Source organism: Varanus komodoensis, unplaced genomic scaffold, assembly GCF_004798865.1.
Source record: "Varanus komodoensis strain SLA01 unplaced genomic scaffold, ASM479886v1 scaffold62, whole genome shotgun sequence".
NCBI lineage: Eukaryota > Metazoa > Chordata > Lepidosauria > Squamata > Varanidae > Varanus > Varanus komodoensis.
The window spans coordinates 2,395,470-2,403,182 of record NW_025336248.1 but is presented as its reverse complement, the minus strand read 5'-3'; positions in this window follow the sequence as shown (position 1 = coordinate 2,403,182).

The window sequence follows — 7,713 nt, the reverse complement described above, 5'->3', positions numbered from 1 at the left end:
GAGAAAGACTAAGAAAATTGGGATTTACCTCAGTTTCCCAGAGAAAATGGTGGCTTCTTTCAATGTTGCTGACATGACTGTTATGTTTGAATTTAAGGATTGTTCATTCACAGAGCCCATATATCCCTTCTTTAAAAATACAAACAAAGGCTCAACCATGAGAATCTGTTCCATAAAAGAAGATGAAGAGTAGGAGAAATATCTTTCATTTCAAACCAAGTATTTCCTAAGATTTTGACTAGCACCTCTGCCTGCTTGCCTCTGTCCTCCTGCCCTGCATTGGATGCCCATGACCTGCTGAGATTCATGGGCAGCTCCATCAGACTGTGCCCTAAAGGTTCATGGGAACAAAACACATGAAATAAATCCCTGTTCCCACAGACAAGAGACCAAAAAGGCCACTTAATGGTCACTTGCTGGACAGGCTGTGAAACTTTACAAACCAACGGCATATCTATGTGAAGGAGGAATAACTTGCATTTTCAGAGCAGCCCTAATCCATTTAAATATTGTATAGATAATCAACCATTGGATGATGTTTAGAATTTTATTTTAGGTTTTATGAAAAAACAATTGCCTTAGCCTTTATTCTTCTATGCATGCTTTCTGTAACAGTTTAAATAAATGACATGGTTTTTACGTCTTCCTATCTGTAAATAGAACATTTACACTTCATTCGTTACTCTGTGACTTTTTCACATTCAGAAATTAATCATGTCATCCAGTCAAAGTGAGCAAAGGAAGATTTCCCTATGTTATTTTGTAGGCAGTCTGATGTAAATATCTTGAATGCACATTCTGTAATTAACTAACAAAAATTTTACAGCAATGTTTGCAAAAAGGATGGATTATTTTATTTATAAATACATCAATATGGGTCAAAGTGGTTTTACAATATGGAGGAAGATGGTATATTTGACTAGAAGAGTATCAAACTTAATTGAACATATACATAAGGAAAACCAAAAAGCTGGCATAATAGCACTGGACATCTTTGAAGTTTTTGATTGTGCGTAATGGCCAACAATAAAGAGATTAATAGAAATATTAGTGTTTGGCCCATGAGTTCAGTCCATTTAAGAAACAGAACAAATCAATTATATCCAGAAAATCGCATAATGGGGATAGTAAATTATGGCATAATAGAACAGATATTCCTAGGCTGAGGTACTAGACAGGAATGTCCCCTGTCCCTGATATTGTTTGTTTTAATTATAGAACTGCTAGCAAATAGTACTAGAAATTATAATTTAATAAGAGGTATGGATTTGAGTGGTCAGCACCCAATGGAGCCCGACAAGCACATACTACATTTCCCCAAATTTCAGGGGAGTGTGGGAGAAATTCTGCCCTCCCAGCTTTGACAGGAGGCAGGGAGAAATGACAACCACATAAAGTGCCTCTTGGACACTTTACCAGCTGTCATGGACCAAAGGGGCTTGACTAAGCACCAACTGTTTTTTGCCACTCTAGCCAGGAGACTCGGTAGCCATTTGGTTCATCCAAGGCTTAACTTGTCATCAGGTTTGGGCTTGGGCTTGGGCTGCAGTCTGGCAACAACTAGAAAAATCTTTGGTACCCATACTTTGAGTAAAGGGACAACAGAAGCTTTGAAGTGAGTGGGGGGGGGCATAGGAACCCTCAGCAGATGGGACAACTCACAAATGCAAAGAACACATGAGCCTGGAGAAGGGCCAGAGCACCTAGCCTCTTCTTCAACAAACAGGCATCCTGGCTCTGGCCCTCCCATGGCCATGCTTTAAGGACAGAGGTCTGAGAAGCACCAGGTAATGTGGAGGAGACTCTTCCTAGACCTCCACATCAAGCACATGGATATCAGGGGTGGGGTGCATTTATGGAGGTGGGGCCAGTCAGCACAGCCCCACTTACGATTTGCACAAAATATCTGCTTAAAGACCTGATGGCTGCAATGCACTATAGATGGGGAGAAAGGGAGCACAACAGAAGGCTGGCAAGGCTCACTGCTTTCTTCCGGGGATCAGAAGTGGGGTAACAAAGTCTTCCCAAGGAGCATGTGCTGCTTCCAACCCTTGATGCTTTACTTGTAAATTCATAACTGAAAGAAATCACAGAAGCATCTTGACTCTTAAAGGGATTTGTGACAATTGGCTACAATACAGACAGAGATTTAATTGGCAGAGCTGTATCCAGTCCTGTACTTTGTACTGATGAAAGTCTGTAAACAGGGGCAATTGTTAAACGGACAGAGAATTTAATATCAGATATGAAGGATGTTGGGCTGAAAAGTGCCTAGAATTTGTTCCTGATCTAGACAATTCATTCCATGTATTCAGAAGCAGAACTGAGCATGGCGTACAATGTGGAGAGCCTGCATTGTTTTGCTGTCCCAGTGGCAAAAGCTGTTGTGCACATGGTCAAAGACATTCTTTCTCTTTAATATCACTTCAGATCATGTTCCTTGTTCTTACCCAAGTCTCTTTCTGTGAGACAGCACCAGGGCCCCCTCTTCTGGCCAGAGACCCCAAACACTGACACTTCCCTCCAAGTAAAAAGTTCTTGACCTTCCACTGCATCTACAGTCCAATACAAGAGAGGGGAGAAGGCTGTGGGCATGATATTCCCTCTCTATAGTGTGCTTGTGCACATGGATAAGCCTCTTGGTAGAGAGAAGGAAATGCCCCTCCACACCAACTCCCGGACCCCTCTCTGAACACAGAAAAATGGTGTGACAGACAGGAGGCAATCCTGGCCACCTAGATGATTGCATACCAAACAATCGGAGCTGTCAAGCATCCGTTGTGCCAAGAGGAAATCACTGAAGAGTCTCCAGGATCAACAAAATATCAATAGCTGTATACGCCATTATTTTTAAACCAAGGAACAAATTATAGGAAGAAACAAAACCAGGAGGGCTAAGTAAGCAATGCACAGTTCACACACAGAGAGATCATAATACCCCCTTAATCCCTGCGTGAGAGATCGTACATCTAAATATTTATATGGAAATAGGCAATGTGTTTGGCTACAGCTAGTTCTCACATGAATAACATGGAATAACACTGCTATTCTTGCGAGGTTCACACCTAGCACTGTCCCCAAACTAGCACCTCTGAAAAGAAGTCAGTTTAGTTGTCAGTTTATCACCATGGCCCTTTTGCCTAATACAGATTGTTAGATTGAATGCTCTAGCTACCCATCCTTCCTGGTAATTTTTCACCTTCTGTCTTCCACTTCTTTACGGACCATATTTACTTTATTCTGCATATAAAAACAGACCACATAAGGGACCTTTGGTCTGTTTTCTGATGTTGCACCTGCACATCTTTCAAATGCTGCAGCCTATAAATATCAATGTTTGAATTCCATGTGTGTGTGTGTTCATATAGCAGCACATTGACCAACTCATTTCAGATTGTATGTTGCTTGCCGTGGTGTCTTTCTACCAGCTACATGTTGATGGATTGAATTTTCCCTCCCTTCTTTAAACACCAATGCTCCACTATACTCTGCTCCAAAGGTCTGGGGGAGTAGAGCTAGAGGGCTGGATGAGGAGGAAAACTCTTACTGTGCAAACAGGATTTCACCTACATAGTACTCAATTCAGTCTATTAGTGCTTAAGAGCATGTACCTTCAGCTTTATGTCATTTTATCATTGTTGTTGTTATGTGCCATCAAATCATCTCCGATTTTTCACAATCCAATGAACGAAAGCCTTCCAAAATGCCCTGCCCATAACAGCTCCAATCTGTTCTTCCGGGTTCCTTTATGGATTCAATACATCTCATATGTTATCTCCCTATTTGTCCTCTACCTTTGATTTCCCCTAGCATGATTATCTTCTCCAGGGAGTCTTGGCTTCTCATGATGTGCCTGAAGTATGACTGTCTCAGTTTTGTCATTTTTTTGCTTCTAGGGAAAGCTCTGGCTTGATTTAATCTCGGTCCCAGTTGTTTGTTTTTGTGTCCATTCAAGGGTATTCACAAAGCTCTCCTCCAGCACTATGTTTTGAACACATCCTTTTTCTTCCTATCTTATCATACCAGTTAAAAACCAAAGCAATGTGTGATGATCCAAATGCAAACGTAATTCAATTTTATCATCTATTGTATGCTACAATGGCACAGAATGAGAAAATGTGATTCTGGTCCACAAGGGGGCAGTGGTGTCTTGAAGGAGCAATGCAAGTCACACTCAGATCTGTGCTTTTGTTAAGACCTTGTCCTTTCTGCACACTGAATGTGATTTTGAGCAACACCATTACTCACCTGGGGCTGGAATTGTCTGAAGATGTGAGGGCATAGGAAATATTTCTAAGATATCTAACAGTAAGGAGAGGTTTGACTCACACTTGTGCTGGCTCAAGGTGGATTTTCTCAAGGCCAATATTACTGGGAATTGGAGGTTGGTCTTAAAAAAAACTGGGACTTGCAGCTCGCTGCTGAATCTGCTTCTACAAAATGGAAGATCATACTGGCCTCACAGAATGGCTATTAGGTCATAGGACTAGATAGTGGGGAAGATTTCTGCCCTCAGACAAACCCTAGAACCTATTTAAAGTGAGTAGTAAACCTGCAAAGATTGATATACCATCAAATATGCCTGCTACATACTTAACTTTTTATGATGTCCATAGGGAAATTAAAATGCACATTTTTAGGACCAGCTAGCCCTTTCTTCTGTAGAGACCCTGTAATGGTGGAGTTAGATAACCAAATACTAGAAGTTCTGCCATGGTTTCAAGAGAAGGAAATTGTGAAGGAAGAATGAAGCAAACCAGACATTCCTGATATAGCTCAGTATTCATGTAACTTAGACTCATGGCATTATAATGGGAGACACCATTTAAGTTCAACCATCCAAACCCTTTCCCTTGCTGGCATAGTGCAGAAATCTAGTTTAAAGCATCCTTGACAGATGGCTGTCCAATCTCTGTTTGAATAATTCCCTTGATGGAAAGCCCACCACCTCTGTAGTCAATGGGTTCTATTGACTGGGTTCACAGGGCACAACAATCCACCATGGTATTTAAGGTGCATCAGTTCGCATGTCACGGGAACCCATAATGGGGTTGTCAGGGGACCTAGGTTTGCATTTTAAGCCACCCTGGCAACTCATGGTTTGTTGCACATTTTGTTTGACTCATGATGGCTTGTCATGTTATGTGAATCCAGATTATATGACTAGGTTAAGACAAGCCACTACAGCTTGGCAAGAGTAAAAAAAAAACCTTGATCAAAATTCACTGGTCCCATATTTAAGTTAAAATAGAGGGTTTGAAATCCTCTCCTTTGGATGCATGCTTTAACATGATGAGGGGTATGGAAGTAATGCTACCAGGAAGCCAGGCTGTCTCACTGGGATGGCCCCTGGCAGGGTCATCCAAGGTGGAATGGTCAAAGCTGAGTCACCAAACTAAGCTGCATCCACCTTCCGGAGGAGCACAGGTCACATCAATAGAAGAGAAGGGATATTTCTGATGGTGATGGAAGCAGAGAAACTCCTAAAGGGCAGCTACTGGGCAGCAGTAGTAGCTGAAAGCACAGACAACGGCAGTAATTCTCAGGCTAACTCTGGTTAGCACTGTGCAGAAGCAGGCAGTGGTTAACCATTTCCACAATGCCTTTCCTTGAAATCCCTTTGATGAAACAATCCAAAATGAAACAAGAGATAGTGCCTGAAGATGAGTCTTCTAGATTGGAAGGCACTCTTCCAGCTACTGGGGAAGAGCAAATGGACAAGTATGAATGGTGCTTGTCTAATGAAACAACTAGATCTAAGCTGAAAGGAAGTGCTGTGGCTGACAAGCACAAAAGTTAAAGGAAAGTCCAGTGCTGCATATCACATACAATTGGACTATGGATTCTGAAAAGGAGGAGGCACTTGCGATCATATTGCAAATCTGTGTTGGCTATAGGAGTGCACTACAGCAAAGCCTTTGGCTGTGTGGATCATGAAAAGATATGGATGGTCCTGAAAGAAATGGATGTGACTCTGCACTTGATTGTCCTGATTTGAAACCAGTATTTTGGAAAGAAAGCTAATGTGAGGGCAGAATATTGAGAAACAGAATAGTTTCCCATGAGCAAAGGTGTCAGACGAAGGTATACTTGATCTCCCTTATCTGTCCAATCGTTTTGCAGGACATATTGAAAGGAAAGCTGGCTTACGATCAGAGGAAAGAGTGCAGAAGACACATCAAGAATTTAAGATATACTGATGGTACCATATTACTAGCAGAAAAGAGCAGTGAATTGAAACAACTCCTGAGAAAGGAACGTGCAAGACCAGGACTACATCTGAACATTAAGAAAACAAAAATCATGATCATAGAAGAATGATCAAAATTTACTGTGAACAATGAAGAAATTGAAATTGTGAAATATGTTCTATCACTTGACCCAGTCATCAATTCAAAGGGAGACTGAAGTCAAAAAAGCAGAAGAAGACTGACGGGGAGCATTGAAGAAGCTAGAAAAAGTTCATCAAGTATAAGGATGCTTCACTAGAAACCAAGGCCAAGACCATCCACAGTATTGTATTTCCGATCACACTCTCTTTCTCTCTCTGGGTGTTTGTGTGTGTGTGTATGTGCGGAAGCCACACAGTGAAGAAAAAGCTGACTAGAAGAAACTTGATGTCTTTGAAACATAATGCTGAGGAGATTTTTGGTGAATATTGTGGACTAAGTGGGTCCTAGATCAAGCTAAAACTTTCCACTTTCCCTGGCAACAAAAATTACAAAACTGAGAGTGTCAGATTTCAGGCACATCATGAGAAGGTATGGTGGAGAAGACAATTGTGCTAGAAAAAGTCAAAGAGAGAAGAAGAATAGGGAGGCCAAATATGAGGTGGATTGAAGCCATGGCTTGGACTTCATACAAGCTGAAAAAAGCTGCCAGGGACAGGCCATTTTCAAGGCCTTTCATTGATAGGGTCACCATAAGCTGGAGTTATCTGTCCTTCTGAAAACTGTATGGCTTGTTTGTTTGTTGCATTAACCGTGAACTTGGTCAGCCCAAATTAAGAACCTTTAATTATCTATTATGTCAAGGGAAGAGTTAAATCATAAACCCAAATTAATTGGGCTTAAACATGTCTGCCTGGATCATAGTGGCTTTGAAGTGACTGTGGATATGTACAGATCCAGGCCCAGGGCTCATTAATCCTATGCAATATTTCTCACCCACCTTATTTTGTTTATTATGTCACACAGTTGTTATCTAAAAAATTCTGAGAGGCGTTAAAAAGAAATGGGAACCCAAGGAAACTGCTTCCTTTAATCTATTCTACAATCCAATTTGCATCACATTTTCAATATCCCCCTATCTATCAAATAGATAATTCACTTCTACTCTACTGATCTTCTCAGGACTAACAGTCACCTGGTATGTTCTGCTGGCATTCCAGCGGATGAGGGCAGAACTCCTTTTCAGAGGAAGAAAACTTCAAAACAGCTAGGAGGAATGGGGGAAGCAGGGTCAGCATGTAGGGGAAATGTAGGGGAAGTGTGATCTTTTGCAAAATAATTGATACTCATCAATAAAAATGTTTTATCAAAGCAGGAGTCCTCAGATCTAGATACAATGGAGATTCAAAAGGAAAGGGACTGAACCTTCTGCCCTTTGTCTGGTATAAGTAGAATAATGCACAAAATTGCACTTTCATTCATCTTTATTATTAAGTTTTATTTATTTATTTATTTATTTATTTATTTATTTATTAAAACATTT